This window comes from Sciurus vulgaris (assembly GCF_902686455.1).
Source record: "Sciurus vulgaris genome assembly, chromosome: 12".
In the NCBI taxonomy this organism is placed as follows: Eukaryota; Metazoa; Chordata; class Mammalia; order Rodentia; family Sciuridae; genus Sciurus; species Sciurus vulgaris.
The window spans coordinates 7,406,160-7,423,331 of record NC_136473.1 but is presented as its reverse complement, the minus strand read 5'-3'; the positions used below and the strand labels follow the sequence as shown (position 1 = coordinate 7,423,331).

Here is a 17,172-nt window from a genome sequence, read left to right as displayed (position 1 = left end):
ACTGGCCCACTAACCTTTATTTATATTTCTGAGTTATAGTGATACAGCCTGCTACCTTCTATGAAACCCTTTATCCCATCAAGAACACGTACAGACTTTACCTCTATTCTCTCATTTAATCTTCAGATCAATCCTTTGATTAACATCAACGTTTATCTCATTTAATCTTAGTATCAACCCTACCATTGTTTCCATTTTACAAATTGAGACACAGAAAGAGTAACTTGCAAGAGTTCGAACCCAGAAGTTCTGACGCTAATAACACCCATTAAATGCAATCAGCATTATTTAATGTTTGTGCCTGCCTACCTGTCTTTCTTTCTCTCTCTTTCTCTCTTTCTTGCTTGCTTTCTTTCTCTTCTATCCCATTCCAAAAGGAATATTAGGCAAGGTACGAAATATGCTGTATAATAAAATGAGAAATACGTGAAATATTTTTTTTCAAAAGCACAAGGGTAAAATAAGAATCTGAGGCCTGTTACAGAAGCTACACAGTGAGGCAGGCTGTTCAGGACCATCCTAACTGGGTCAGGGACCACTGCAATGGCGTCCTATGGTGGGGAAGAGAGATTGGGCATGGTTCTAAATACAGTGAGGGGGTCAGGGATGGAAAATTACAAAGACTGCAAGTAAGGAACATTCTGGCTAATCTGACCTGACAGGATTCTTGCAGAAGACAGGCCAGGTGACCAGACATCTCCTGAGGGATGGTGGAGGAGGAGAAACCTGATCAGATAGTGGGTGTGATCAGATATCAGGGATGGGGTGTTCTCCCTAAAAGGACATAGCAGGGCTCTCTGCCCAAAGTGGACATTATAAGGAAGTGCACAAATGGGTCTAGCAGAAGATTCAGAAGCTTGACTAAAGTTTGGCCAAGTAAAGATTCTTTGTCAGGCCAGAAAAAAGTGAATACAAGAAACTCCTTCTGAGAACTTATTGGCTTTGCCAAACAGAATGAAAATCATGTCAAATGAGTTTATTCAACTCAAACACATTGTAACAATTTCTGACCTATGTCCAAAGACCAAGTATACAATTTAAATACTCAAAAAGAAAATACTCAGGTCAAAGACCAGAGTCTTTGGAAGGTTGATAAATATGCTTCTTGAGACACCAACAACCCTTCAGAACCTAAGGTAGGGCCAAGGGGGTCTGAAACCTCTCATCTGGGGTCAAACCACAGCCTCAAGCCCAGGAAATAAATGAAGGACTTGAAAGAACTCATTACATCAGCCATCTTTTCCTACACAGGAGGTAGGGATAGAACAGATTCTCCTGTGCTATCCGGAGTTGGTCCAGATTTCCGATATTCCAATGTGTGTGGGTCAGTTCTCAGTTGCAGGCAATGAAACCAACTGTAGCTGAGCAAAGCACACAGGAGACTGTGAGCATGGACGTGGCCTGGAGGCTGGATACCTAACTGGGAAAGAGAAACCCAGAGATGTTTGCCCACACGCAACACAGCACACCACCCAACCCTCAATTGCGCCCCGCCTCTGCTACAGCCCCTGTGCTGGATGATCTTTGGCCTGTATTTTAAATGGCCAACTCTTGTCTGAAATTCTGAGTCTAAAATGTCTGGCCAAGCCCAGGGCATAGGCCTGTGTTCCCGCAGTGATAGGGGCCAGAGCAGAAGTATCTGGACTTTGGGTTCTAATGGAGTCAGACTCTGCCCTCCCCTCTGCCCAGCCACGGGGCAGAGGAGGACTTGCCCAGTATCACAGGAGGGATAACTGGGGCTGGGGATGTGGCTCACTGGTAGAACACATGCTTAGCCCATGGAAAGCCCTAGGTTAAATCCCCAGCACCAAAAACAAAATAAAATAAAATTTTAAAAAAGACATAGTTACACACACATAGTTTTGGCCCTACACGGCGTAGTGTGCCTCCTATCTCCAGAACCTGAAAGTAAAATGAATTTCTTTTTAAAAATTTTTTATTTTTTATTTTTACAGACTGCATTTTGGTGCGTTGTACACAAATAGTGTACAACTTTTCATTTCTATGGTTGTGTACGATGTAGACTCACACCATCCATGTAATCATATGTGTACATAGGGTGATGATGTCTGTCTCAGCCAACTCTCTTTCCTTCCCCCATCCCCTCCCGCCCCATTTCCCTCTACACAATCCAAAGTGCCTCCATTCTGATCTAACTCCCCGGCACTGCCCCACTAAAATAATTTTTTTTCCCTTGGCCTGTCCTGTGTTTTCTCTTGCAGCTGCAGGTGACTGACTTTCACATAAAGGACAGAACACCCTTTATTCCTGATGTATGCTCACTACCTAAACGGGGTTCCTTCTGGGATCGCAACAGTGCTTGACAAAGCCTTTCTAAATCAGTGGAATTTGAACTCCCAACTGTCTGTCTGCATCATGTAGCTGCAACAATAGCTATGTGACTCTTTAGCTCTCCAGATGCAGGTTAGTGTCGAGCCCCCTGGAGTGTCTCCCTACACGTGTGCAGTTCAGCAACCAGCCAGGAATGAGAGACATGTCTTTGCACAATTTTAGGAGACCCTGCTTTGTGGGTCCCTTCCTTATTTTTCTCTTCAATTTCTAGCCCTTCTGGAAGCTTTAAACTTCACATTTTTCTCTTTGTCTCGTAAAATTGCCACTTTAGATTTGAACTCTATCTTCACATGCCCTGGGTGAACTTGAGAGTGCCCTTAGGGGAAAGGTCAGATGAAGTGGTTAAACTAAGTTTACTCAGGGTATTAGTTAGCTTTCTGTCACTGTAACAAAATACCTGAGATAATCAACATATAAGGAGGAAAGGTTTATTTTGGCTCATGGTTTCAGGGGTTTCAGTGTGTAGTTACTTGGCTCCATTGCTTTGGATCCATGGCAAAGTAAACTGTGCATAACAGCAAAAGCATGAGGCAGAAGAAGTTGCTCACTTCATGATGGCCTGAAAATCAAGACAGACAGCAAGGGCCCAGGGGCCTAATATCCCTTCAAGGGCTTGCCCCCAGTGACCAGACTTCCTCCCACCGTTTCCCTTCTTTTAAAGTTTCCATCTCCCAAGAGTGTCCCAGGCTGGGGAACAAATCTTCAACACATAGGCCTTTTGGGGGAAACTGATCAAACCATATCACTTAATTCACTTCCTTTATTTTAAGGATTGTGTCCTTCCAGTTTCTGTCTTTCATGTGATCTCTGATGCCTTCAAACTGCTGTCGTTGATACTACAGAGTTTGCCATTGTTATCAGCAGGAGAATTGGTCCAATAAATGCAACTCTCCCACGCCCCAAGACAGACGAGCCAACCTGTTTTCTCTATGTGGAAGTACAGTCAGGGGATGGAGTGATACGCAATCAAAACCAGAAGTTCCTACTCACTGAAGAAAATCATTGTTATAAAATACTTTTGGTCACCTCTACTTCCTAATTCCCCAAATTCTACAAATTATGAAACATAAGCAGTCGACATACTAGCCACCTAAATATCATTGTATCAGAGTAACTTCTTTCTCCTTTACATCTTCCCTTTCCATGCATTTAATACCTGTAGCATTATATAGTCACATTATATGTCACTTGAGTGACAAAAATAATTTTTATGTGGATGTCGGAAATAGGAAAGAAAAGTAATTTTTCCACCTTTTCATATTTGAACTAGTTGGACCTCTTGAAACTTTCACTAAAATGAAAAACAGTTAAAATTAAAGAACAAAATTCTGCTGTGACTTTTTTGCACAAGCAACCCTCGTCCAGAGCTGAAGCCGGGTTTGAATACCTGCCAAAGGAACTGGGCGCCAGACTTTGCTCCGGCAGCTCGGTGAGGGGGTGTGTGTGCTAATGCCACTTGAATCAGTTTGTGCCAATGCCGACAATCCAGCTGACACACAGCAGAGCGGTCACAGGACCATAGAGCCAAGTGCAACACTGGGAGCCCCCACATTTCCCGTCATAAAACCTGGGAGTGCTCTTGGCCACATTCCACTCTTTTTTTTTCAGTCCCCATCTTCTCTTTCCTCTGTCCCTAATCCTTCCAGTAGAACTTCCAATGCATACTCCAAATTTCTTCTCTGTGGATGCTCGGTCTGGTCTCACAGTCACCATAAAAATGAAAGAAAACACATTCCTTAGACATCAAAAAAGAAGAAAGGAACACCCCAACTTGGAGAACAATCAAAGCTGACGCAGCCGTCATTTCCCTCTTTGAAAATGGGTTTAGTCACCCATTCTAGGAACCAGAGTAAAATAAACACTTCAGTTGTTATTCAGTGCAAAGTGTTATGATACAGAATTCCTAATGACTGCTTGCAAAGGGCTTCTGTGCAAATATTTACCGGCTGCTCAGATTTGAAATCCCACACCCGCTTGTGAGCCAGGGATTCTATTGATCCATAGAGTCATTCAACCCAGCATCGGAAAGGATGGAAACTATCAATCCAGTTTGTATGGCCTATCATAGGGTTTTCTCTTGCCATTTTCCCTGAAACATGGGCATCCCTTTGATGGGAGCTCATGGCTTCTCAAAGAAATTCATCCTGTTGCTGGATAGGATCAATGGTTAAAAGTTTCTTGCATTAACTAAAATCCTCCATCTAGAACCTTCAACTTGTTGATCCTTTCATTCAAACGTTTTCTGCGAGAAATTGTCCTTTTCTGCGTCAGTTTATATTTGTGTGTCAACCTCCTCGTGTTGATGGTGATGCTCTCAGCCAGAACCAGGTTCCCAGCAGTCACCTACAACCCCAGGGCAATGAAAGAGTACCAGCAGCTTATGCAGAGTCAAATATTCAGGGAATGTTCCTGAATCCTACATCAGTCCGTCCATGGTCTTGACCCTGAGTGCTCACAGATCCTTGAACTTCCGTGTCCCATTTGAGGCTTTTGTACTGTGCAGGCCACAGACATCCCTGAGGTCCCACTGCCTCCTGGGGACACACCAGATTGTTTGTAACCTTGGGGCAGGCCACTAGACTTCCATTCCCTTCCTCTCAGGATAACTTTTTTCTCCTTATTCTTAAAAATGTCATTCCTCTCTTGACCCTACTATTTGTTCAATTCCTTCCAAGCTTTTCTAAAAGTTAGGAAAAGCCCTTTTCATCAAGCATGCCCCCCCCAAAAAGACCCCCCAACAATAGAATTCAGTATCTGACCCTCATCTGAAATGGGCTTGAGTGGAAGCGAAAATAAGTTAGCTTTTTATTACTGTGAACAAAATACCTGATGGGAACAACTTAGAGAAGGAAAAGTTTATTTTGGCTCACAGTTTCAGAGGACTAGTTGGTGGAGGGCTGATTCCATTGCTCTGAGATTGAAGTGAGGAAGATATCATGGTGGAAAGAGATGGTGGAAGAGGACTGCTCCACTCACGGAGGCCAGGAAGTAAGCAAAGGGCTACAGGTAAGATGTACCTTTCCAGAACACATCCTGACTAACCTACCTTCCCCAGCCATGCCCCACCTGCTACAGTTACTGCCCAGTTATTCCATTCAAACTAGGATGGACTGATTAGGTTATAGCTCCAATAATCAAATCATTTCACCTCTCACATTCTGACCTAAACCCAGGAACTTTTGCGGGAGACCTCATATCCAAACTGTCATAGAAGACAAACAACAAAGGAAGATGTAGGAAGACCAAATACAAGTTGCAACTGCCCTACTTAGTAAAAGTAGAATCATTTTCTTAATTTTCTTCTAAATATTTTAAAATATTTTTCCTGAAATCCTTTCCAATCCAGGAATTATTCCTATTTCTTTCAATTATTCCTCAACATAGTTTCCTGGTTTTTGTTGTTGTTTAATCTTATTTAAACCTCCTGTTTGTCCAAGTCTCTCTTAAAATATGGTACCAAGACCTGAGCACAATGCCCAAGATGTGGTCTGACCTGGGCAAAGGATCTTAGGGGTCATGGTATAGTCATTGTTCTGGGAAATACACAATAAAATTGAAGATAACATCAGTTTTCTCCCCAGACACATCATAGTGTTGACACACGTTGAATTTGCAATTAAAACGGAACTACATCTCTCTCTAGAACTTTCTTCAGTATGCATGTTCCCTGCTGACACACAAAGGGACTCACTTCTGCTGCTACCACAAATTCCAAGATGCAATTTTTACCCAGTGTTTCCATCACTTCATTCCATAAGCCAAGTGTTTTCTTGTGGCTCAAGGGGGTTTCAGCTTTCTGAGAGACGATCAACAAAGCAAGTGAAATTTTCAGAACTTTTGGGACAATCGGATTTAAAACAGCTAACTATGAAGTCAAAGTCTCCATCCTCAGTTAACTTGGCTTTGTGTTCTTTTGATTAGAAGGAGTCTTATTAAAATCATTTTTCTACATGTATAGTTAAGATACCTACAAAGGGCAAACCCCTATCAATTTAGGCTAATTAGAGAAAAGTCAAGTACATTTAGTACCAAAAATATGTGAATGCAGGGTTTGCTAAGTAGAAAAACATTCCTTGGAAACTATCTCCAATAACTATTTTAGTCATCGTACAAATTATTTATATGGTACACCTATAATACTTGACCTCAATTTACTCTCCAGCAGCATTTCTTGCTTAGGAAGACTTTTTATTAGCTCAGAAGTACACTACAGGGGCTGGGGAGATAGCTCAGTTGGTAGAGTGCTTGCCTTGTAAGCACAAGGCCCTGGGTTCGATTCCCAGCACTCCGAGAAAAAAAAAAAAAAAAAGTACACTACAACTTGAGCCCAGTATGATTATTACAAATTACCAGGTTTCAACTTAATGAGGTTTTCATGCCATAAGGATTATAGGTCTCACAGAGAGGGAATCTTAGTGGATATCAAATCCAATTTTCTATCCATTTCTAGAAGCCACTGCTTGAATATTTCCTGAGCCAGAAACGTGTACACGAAGGCATAATGCAATGCATAAAATAGAAAAATGCTTATCAAGGGAAAAACAAATTTCAGGTTAGAAGCGCTATACTTTAAAAAGATGCATGATTTAAAATGAGTAGAAGTGAATGCTTAATTTGCAAAACTATTCAAAACAAAGTGTTTGCATGATATTTGAGCTGATGGACTCTTTGATGTACGAAGAAAGTAAAAGATAAGTGTTATTATCCTCATTATTCCCAGGGAGCCATGTTAACAATCCTTACCATTTATAATGGAGACCGAGCTGATTCCAGCTGATGAAATGGGTATTTTCACCAGAGAGAGCTATGGAAAGAGCAGAGTCTGACTCAGAGCATTTCACTAAAGTGCTGTTGAGAAGAGAAACATAGACGAGGCAAAAGCACTTACACAGAATGTCCTCGAAGTCCCCACAAAGATGCTTGTCTTGCTCTTGTTTGGGTCAACATCTGACCCATCGTCCCATCAGGAGTAGAGCCCAGGCCCCTCAGGTGAGTCCAACAGGCTGCCTGGCCACCTGTGGGCCCCCAGAGCAGAGCCATAGCTCAACGTTAAGGGGGGTGAGGGCAGGGCAGGGGAGGAGGCACAGAAATTGACAGAGGGAGACAGAGGCAAGTGGGCAGAGCTGGGCACATGGTGGACCCGGGCAAGGAGTGAACTGCGACTGTCCCTGGTGCCACAGACACCAGCCTGCAGGACTAGGTCAAGAGCCCAGATGCCCCAAGTCAGGCAGGCTTGGAATAGACCCCCTTTGGCCACCCTGGGCAAGTCACTTAACTTCCCATTGTCTCTGCTTCCTAAACTGGAAGATAAGTATCTTGCATCAGTACTAATAATCCTTCATCTATAGGGTCTGGTAGGGAGTATCTAAGATAATATCTACAAAAAACATGTTAGCACAGCACCAAGTACATAGTAAGCACTCAAAAATTGCTCTTGGGCTGGGGTTGTGGCTCAGTGGTAGAGCACTTTCTAGCACATGTAAGGCAACTGGGTTCAATTCTCAGCACCACATATAAATAAATGAATAAAATAAAGTCCACTGCAAACTAAAAAGGAATATATATATATATATATATATATATATATTTTTTTTTTTTTTTTTTTTAAGTTGCCCTTGATTATTTCAACACAGACTCCAGGACAATCATAAACCAGCTTCAAGACATTGGTTCCTGGACTGCAGTGGCCAAATCTCCTGCCTGAGTTGCATACGTGGTATCAATGAGCACAGAATTTCAGTCTTCCCAAACCCCCACTCTGGTTGCCCCAAATGCCAACACATAATTGCATTTGTTTCTCTTATTAAGTTTTTTTTTTCAGCAGTAATATATAATTTTTATTGCCAAAAGAAATTTTTCTAAATTTTTAAATTTCTTTTTATTTTTTAAAGATTTTTAAATTTGTTCTAATTAGTTATACATGACGCCAGAATGCATTTTGATACATCATATATAAATGAAGTATAACTTCACCTTCTTCTGGTTGTACATGCTGTTGAATCACACTGATCATGTAATCATATACATACATAGGGTAATAATTTTGGAGATGCATTGTGGAAAAGCTGCAGTGTTGTAAGTGGATCTTAATGGGTGACTGGTGGAAGCTCAGAAGACCAATACAGACAATAAAACCTGTTCATGAGGTTGCAGAAGGAAATAAGGACTCTCTTGGGAGTCTGTAAGAACTCTCAAGGCTTTTCATGTTACATTTTTTCAAATAACTTGTCCAAATTTTACCCACATCATAAAACTTTGTGTGAGGATGAATTTAAAGGTGAGGGACTAATTAATCTGGCAGAGGACATTTAAGGCAGCATAGCATTCAGGTAGTGGTGTAGATTTTGCTGGCAACTTTTAATCAGGTTTACTGTGAAAATCAGGGGCAGAAAGCAGAGCTGAAGAATTTTTAAAATTTGCAGTCTGACCAGAGAAGTGCATATAAAACTAGGGCCAAGGAAGATGTGGTTGTCAGAGGTTATAGCTGTTAAAGAGATGCTAAGTAATTTGCCCAATGACAATAGGAAAGATGACTTGAGGCATCTTGGGAATTTGAAAGACCACAGCCACTGTGGGCTTAAGGGTATAAAAAAGGAAAATTTCTTTGAAAAGAGATCATGGGGGCACCCTGCTTGCACAGGGGGCCTAGGAAGTTGTTTCATCATACTCTTATACCCACGTGCTCATGGCTACTGCAGCTCTGATCCCAGTGCCCTTAGCTACTGCACAAACTGGCAGCAGATGTTGGAATTATCCATTTGTAACTGGTTCTGCAGGAATACAGGCTGTTGGAATTAGGGAGGAGTCATGGAACCTTTGGCTCAGATTTCAAAGGAAGGCCTGAGAGGCCAGGTAAAGTGTAGCAGGGTTAGAGTTCCTGTGGCCTGCCCTGAGGGCGTGATATGTGAAATTGTGAAGATGAAGTTGAAGCTGGAATGGAGACCCCAGGAAATAAGAGATGCCAGTAATATGGACTATCTGCTGAGGAAAGCTCCCAGCTGCAGAGACAGTCAGCCCAAAAGAGACCCCATGTGCACTGCAACTGATGAGGGCAAAGGAGCAGGACTGCGCAAACCCTTTGGAGAGCACGTCTCATTACTATGTGTCCCAGATGCTATCTGTGGAGTTAGGGGACCTGTCTGGCTGGGTTTCAGACTTGTTTTGGTCCTATCCCTTCTTTTAAAAAAAAAAAAAAAAAAATTTTTTTTTTTTTTTTGGTACCAGGGATTGAACTCAGGGACACTCAATCACTGAGCCACATCCCCAGCCCTATTTTGAATTTTATTTAGAGACAAGGTCTCACTGAGTTGCTTAGAGCCTCACTTTTGCTGAGGCTGGCTTTGAACTTGCAATCCTCCTGCCTCAGTTTCCCAAGCTGCTGGATTACAGGTGTGCTCCACCCCTCTCAGCTCCCATCCCTTCTTTCTATGCTCCTGTTTTTCCCTTTTGGAATGATAATGTTTATTCTGTGCTAATGTGTATTGGATATATAGAAATTGTTTTTGATGTTTACAGGGATTTGCAACCAAGAGTTTGCCTTGAGTCTCAGATGAGACTTTGGACTTGGACTTTTGGGCAATTCTGGAATTGTTAAGATCACGGGGACTCTTGGAGGTGGACTAAGTGCATTTTGCCATTGTAAGATGGACATAAAGATTTGGGAGTTACGGTCAGAATTTGATGGTTTGTGTATAAGGTTCCTGCCCAAAGTTCCTGTGTCAATGAAGGAATATTCAGAGGGGAAACTACTGGATGACAAGATCTGTAATCTAACAGTCTATCCGAATTTGAACAGACTAACTAGATGTAATTGTAGGTGGATGGGGCATGGCTGAAGAAGGTGGATCTATGGGGACATACCCCAGAAGGGTTCATCATCCCTGTACCCCCTCTATCCCTTGCTTCCTGGCCTCCACAAACAGAGAAACCTTCCTCCACCACACCCTTCCACCATGATGTTCTGCCTCTCCTTGTGTCCAGAGCAATGGAGTCAGCCCATCATGGACTAAACTTCTGAAACTCTGAGCCAAAATAAACTTTTCCTCCTCTAAGTTTGTTTGTTTGATTGCTTGTTGGTCATATATTTTAGTTACAGACAAAAAGCTGACTAATACATGCTCCAAACTGAGGAAGAACTTATAGTAATGAATGAGAGAAAACTTCCTCTTCTGAATCCTTCCCTCCCTCCCTTCCTTCCTTCCTTCCTTCCTTCCTTCCTTCCTTCCTTCCTTCTTTCCTTCCTTCTCTCCTTCCTTCCTTCCTTTCCTTATTTATTTAATTTTCAGGCAGGGTCTCACTGTGGCCCAGCCTGACCTTGAGTTCCAGGCCCCAGGTTTTCCTCCTGCCTCAGCTTCTCAAGCCGCTGGGCTACAGAACAATGCCGTTGCTCTAGAAGCCGTTCTCTTCTAAGTAGCAAAGCACTAGACTCCTCCCACTTAGGAGAGGAGTCTAGAGTTCTAGTCTCATTAGTCCTTTCTTTGGTTACTCAATACAAATCTATTCACTATTCTGAGAAACTGAACTAAAATTTCATCTCTATTTATTACACTTATTAATTGACATAAGTTCTCAGCCACAGAAACAATCGCCTAAATGCAGCAATGCTGTCATATTATCTTTATATCTTTAGACCTTGGCATCTAGTAGGTACTGATTAACAGATGTTTGCTCAATAACTTGGTGAATAAACAAAGTCTCATCAATTATTTGACCATTTGGCAACTGGCTAGTGCAGAAATGATCAACATGACATATCTCTTTTCTTTAGTCTACCTTTGCTTATGTACAAATATCTGTAATTTGCTAATTCTTTATATCTTCAGAATGTTGTTCTCTCTTACTAGATTTTATGCTGTTTGAAATTATTGATCGCCTTAGAAATATAGAACCATGAAAAGAGGAGGCGCGTGCATAGCGCATTTGAGTCATGGAAGAAGTCAATGTGGCTGGAGAAGGGTAATGAGGATGGCGAATAGTAGGACCCGACTTCAGAGATAAGCAGAGCCCAGAGCCTGTGGACTTAAAGTCCAGATGAGAGCTTGGTCTTTGACTCTGCCACAGAATGAATTGGCATCACCATCCTCTGTCCTTGAGGTCCTCCGATGGACCAGTATGACCGCAAGAGAAACCAACAGCGAGTCTGGGCTTCTTGATTTGACCCTGCCTCTCTCTAGTGGACCTATCCACCCAGACAAAACACAGTGGGGAGGGACCACTCTCCAAGGGAAACCAGTGCATAGAGAATGAGGACAAATAAATGCGAAGCAGCAACAGCAAATGCCCTCTCAACCCAGCCTGGTCCCTTCCTCTGCTTCCAAGCCAACCGACAGTGCAGCCCTCTCAGAGGCTCAGCATGGAAGGCAGAGGACAAGGGGTGGAGGCCCTAGCTTGCTGTCCTGTTTCTTTGCCGAGGTGTCTACACTGTGTGTCAGTGTTTCATAACCCAATAAGCCCTCTCTCCCACAGTGGTGACTTATCCTTTCCATTCCTTTTTAAGAGCTGTGCTTTCCTGAGCTGCCTCCTCTGGCCAACCCCTGCTTCCATGCCAAAGCCATTACCTAATGAAGTCTCACTGTCCCCAGCAGTCTCAGCCACTGCCACAGTCAACATATCTTGGTCACCATCACCCTTTCATCAGAAACACTTTTGTTACTTAGTGGTGCAAAGAGTGCTATCCTCGCGGGAAACCAGGAGGCACTCTGAGCTTGGACCCTGAACCCCGAATTTTGTGTCCTATGGCTTTTTACCTTGGCTTGGGTTTTAACCTCTGCTTATCTATTGAACCAGGCCCCTGGTTCATGTCAGTCACTTCCAGTTTTAATTTAGTCCAAAGCGATTATTTGCCAAGACAAAATTTTACCTCCTGGTTTCAGGTTCTTCCATCTATTCTTGGCCCTAATCCACAAATTTCTTGGTTGTGCCTTATCCCGTGACAAAAATAAAATAAAATAATTATTACTGAAACTGTCATTTGAAAAACTAACCTGATTGTTCTCAACTCAGGGTAGGTTTACAAATATAGTCATCCCTCTGTTTTCTGGGTGAGGGTGGGGGGTCTAGGATCCTTCCCCAAAACAAGTCCTCTCTCAAGTCCTTTATATAAAATGCAGTAGTATTTGCATAGAAACTGGACACATCTTCTGTATACTTTCAATCATCTTTACTTACTTATGATACCTAATGCAGATGCAAATGCCATATAAATAGCTGCTATACTATATTATTATTTTTAGGGATAATGACAAGGAAAAAGTTTGTATGTGTTCAGTACAGGTGCAGTTATACATATATATACATGGACATTTACATATGTGTGTGTATGTGTATTTAATCCACAATTGATTGAATCCATAGATGTGGAATGCACAGATACAAAGAGCCAACGGCATGGGAATCTGTATTTTCATTTCCTTGAAGCTTCATCATAGAACTTACCATATCTCCCCTCAAATTGTCATTGTATACATTTTTTCTTCTTTACAAGGTTGAATTTGTGGACTTCGAGAAGATGGGAGCTTTCTATTTCCCACATTTCTACTCAGATACCAGAGAAATTGTCACCTTTTAATACACCCAAAGATCACCCTAAGTACTTGCAAATCTCAGGCCCCGCACTGGTGATTCTGATTCTGCATGTCTGAGACGGGGTTCATTAATATGTATTTTGTCAGCTACCAAACAAGAGAAGACAGGGGGTCCTCAGCGCACACACTGATAAGTAGTAACATGGTGGAAAAGAGCAAAGGAGGAAAATGGGACTACAAAGAAGCCCACTGTTGCTTGTGAAGTCAGGATCTCTCTGGGAATCAGTCCCTGGGGATGTGACTTGCTTCTCTCTGTATCCCACTTAAAACTTACATGCACATTCAGCTTCACACTATTAAAAATAGAAGGTAACTGTAGTGATCCAAATGGGAGAAGCGATGGGCTTGACTCACCAGACATCCAGAGACGGAAAGAGCAAGTGAACTCAAGTCAAGGATGCGGCCTGGACTCAAAGGGATGCCGGGGTGCAGAGAGCTAGAAGGGTGGGTGGAAGGTCATGGCCTGAACTCCACTTAGATACCATTGGCCCAAGTTCATCCACGTGGCCACCATGGGTTGTATGAGAGGCTTGGAAATGCAGCTTTTCCCCAGGTGCCCATTCATACAGCCCCAAAGTAGGAATTTTCAGTGCAAATGGATAATGGGGGTTGGTAACTAAGAATCCATGCTTCAGGTAGTGGTCATGGAACATTGGAGACTAGTTAGTGGAAACAGTCAATTGAATATTTCTGAATAAGACTGTTTCAAATGACAAGAACTAAGAATGGAGGAGAGAGCCATTACCAAATGGATTAATCAATAAATTATTTAGTGGACATGGTTAATTTCATGGAAGTAATAAGGTATATTTAGATTTCCAGTCTGATCTGTAAAAAGCCCAGTTATCACTCTCACTTACCATAAGAAAAACAATGAGCAGGCTGAGACTCAGCAATTCTTCTTAGAAACTCCAGAGAACTGAGGTCACAGGGCAAACTGCCACCCCCAAAACTGGAGAAGCAGGAGGACACAGGAAAGCTCGGGGGACTGGCCGCATAACTGATGCTTGCTGGAGGCTCACGGTGGAAAGAAAACACACTAATCTAGAAGTCCGTGTCTAGAGAAACTAATCAAGAGCAGATGTTGAATTAAGACTTTCACGGACAAACAAAAAATAAAAGAATGTGTGGCTGGGAGATCTGCCTTGCAAAAAAAAGTCAAAAGAAATTCTTCAGACAGGACAATGACATAAGTCAGAAATTTGGATCTACATAGAGGAAGAGGCTTTCAGAAGGAAAAATAGGGGTAAGATAAATTTTTTCATTTTTCTGACTCTTAACGGCGCTAACAGGTAACAGTTTGTTCAAAATAATAACAGTAATGTAGCAGAAAATTAGAGCTTATGGATGAGTGAAATGAATACCAGCAGTGTAGGAGGGGATGGGAAGGAGGCATAGGAAGGACTAAGTGCTGGGCTATGTGTAAGTGAACTTCATTTAATTATAAAACTCTACTGCAAACTGTAGGGCAATAGCTGGGGGCGTGGGGAGTGAAGAAGTATAATTGACCTGTTAAGAGAGAAAAGAAAAATGAAATTCTATAAAATCCTCAATGAACTGGAGAAAGCAAGAAAAAAGCAGAAAACAGATCAAAGAACAAGGGCGACAAATAGAAACATCTAGAATTATGGTAAATGTGAGGCCAGCTGTATCGACAGAAACTATTCATGTAACTAGAAGACAGCCGGATACAGAGGAAAGGAGAGGGGGTCAGAAACAGGGGGCCTGGTCTAACCCTGCATCTGCCACCAGCAGTCTTGGTAATCCCTGCCAGCGCTCCACCTGGGCTTCTACCCACATACTCACCTTTGAAACGGGGGCCTGAGTGTGGCTCCCAGCCCCCGTCACGTGGTACATGTGACTGCAGTGTCTTCAGGTCATGGGTCAGGGACGCACAGGGGCAGACAGTACCACTTTATTGCTGTGATCTTCACAAGCAGACTTTCTTCCCTTCATGAATTTTGGGCTGAGTTTTGCCAGCAGCTGTGTTGGACACCACTTCGAGTCCTTTCTGGATTTCTCTTCGTGGGCCTTGGGCATTGGCCCTTGTCTTTTCCTCCTGATGGAGTTAGAGATGGACATGATAGGCGCTCCTCACCAACTGACAAGTCAACCGATCATTCTGCTGATTTTCTCAGAAAAGATTATCTCTGAAACTCTTTTCTTCTGCTCTTTAAAAGCTGTGACGTGGGGCTCAGGAGCTGTTGAGGTCACCAACAGCAGTGGAAGCACTTCCTGAGTGGCAGGGACTCCAGCAGATCCCCCTCAGTCCCGACTGTTCCATCTACCTGGATGCCCCGGTTACCTGGTATTCAGCATGAGCAAACCTGCTGTTTACTGGCTGGCCTGTCTCCACAAACTGCCAGCCGCTGCCAAACCCTGCTGTTGGGATCCCAGGTGTAGACGGCACTTGCCAACTTCCAGCTATTTCTTATAAAATATGAGTCTTCTGATATTCTTCACACGGATCCTATGGTTTCGGCTTTGCCTTGCTTTCTCTTCACTCTTCAAATCCCTTTCTTTTTGGATTCCCTAATTTCCACTCTTTCTATAATACAGTTTAATTTCATTTACCAGCCTTGGTGACTCCACAGAGGAAGGGTGGTTAAAAATTATCCTACCCCAGAGTTTTCACTTCTCTTCAGTTTAACCTTTATTTCACGTTTTGTGCTTAATTCACCTTCATGTACCATCATGCTCTACAGAATTGGTGTGTTTACCTTCAAAACTGAGGGAAAATTGACTTCTGTGAAGATACACCTTTGATTCTGCTTTTTTTTTTGAAATCTAGACTCCATCCCAGCTTAATTTTTCAGAGACAGTTTTGGGCATTCATCCCTCAGAAAGGCAATGGTAAGCTCAAGGCTTAGTACAGGGACCCAGGGAAACCAAAGCCAAGTGCTCCGCCTGGAGAGGTTGAACAGCTACTTGGAGTTATCTTGGAGACGGTGACGTCAAAAGGCAGATGACAGCCCGAGTCACCGCTGACAGTAGGGTCTTTACCCCAGGCTGCAGTCTGCTGGGGCTGCTGCACAGCCATGGAGCAAAGGCCAAACAAAAAAAAGTCGGCCGGTGCTCTCGGCAGGTTAGCTCTACCGGGTGAGGGATCACAGGACGGTTGGAATGCTCCATCCACCGTGTGGGATTCCCAGGGATCATTTTCCAACACTCTCCCCTCGTCCCACGGAAATCTGCTTTCCATTCTTTCCCCTCCACAGAAGCAGCATTGAACAACTTCACCAGGACATCCTCTTACCAAATCCTTTGGCTCTTTCTGATGTTATTGTCAACTCAGTCCTGAGAACACTTTCTTCTCGGGCTGGGGAGATAGCTCAGGCAGTAGAGTGCTTGTCTTGCAAGCACAAGGCCCTGGGTTTGATCCCCAGCACTGCAAAAACAAAAAAACTTTCTTCTCCTGCCTTCTATCACTCTATCTGAGGCTGGTCCCAGGGAATCCCTAGTAGCTCCACCAGACAATTACTGTCAATCCACTTTCTCTGCCTGCACCTCCCTAAATATCCACAATCCTAACTACTTACTGCCACTTAACCTTCTTGGTGACCCACGTGTTTTAGTCAATTTTTTCGCTGCTGTGACTAAAAGACCTTACAAGAACAATTTTAGAGAAGGAAAAGTTTACTTGGGGGCTCACAGTTTCCGAGTCCCTGTCCATAGAAGGCCAGCTCCATTCCTTGGGGCTCAAGATGAGGATGAACATTAAGGCATGAGAGTGTGGTGGAGGAAAGCAGCCAAAGACATCACACCAGGAAGCAGAGAGAGAGAGACTCCACTCACCAGATACAAAATGTAGATCCCGAAGGCACATTCCAAAGACCCATCTCCTCCAGCCACACCCTACCTGCCTTCAGTTATGACTCAGTTAATCCCTGTCGGGGGTTACTTTACTGATTGGGTTAAGACTTCGTAACCCAATCATTTCGCCTCTAAGCCTTCTTGCCTTGTCTCACATAAGAGCTTTTGGGGGATAACTCACATGCAAACCATAACACCAAGGTTTCAGGACCATTTATATACGAGTTCCTTGTGTTTCTTATCTCCAGTCTAGGTTTCTTACCGAGTTTCAGAATTAGAAAGGCATCTTCTCCAGCAGGATGGTCATGGGTATCTCAGCCCTAGTCTGTCCATAATGAGACTTTCCTTCCCTCTATTTTCAACTCTGTGATATCTCCTGTTTCCTGGACTTTGAATAATGGCTTCATCATCTATTATTTTTTTC

General features: G+C 43.0%; 1 long non-coding RNA gene across 3 annotated transcripts; it reads right to left on the bottom strand.

The window, feature by feature from the left end:
- Positions 1-1,067: 1,067 nt before the first annotated feature.
- LOC306642207 lies at positions 1,068-15,122 on the bottom strand. 3 transcript variants are annotated; one of them, XR_013758421.1, is made up of 5 exons: positions 14,742-15,122; positions 13,796-14,444; positions 7,096-7,367; positions 3,740-4,046; positions 1,068-1,416 (listed from the first exon to the last, which is right to left on the bottom strand). It is a non-coding gene; the product is annotated as an uncharacterized lncRNA (long non-coding RNA). The 3 variants fall into 3 exon arrangements; XR_013758423.1 differs by lacking the exon at positions 1,068-1,416 and having other exon boundaries at positions 2,127-4,046; positions 7,096-7,156; positions 7,243-7,367; XR_013758422.1 differs by lacking the exon at positions 1,068-1,416 and having other exon boundaries at positions 2,127-4,046.
- Positions 15,123-17,172: the final 2,050 nt, after the last annotated feature.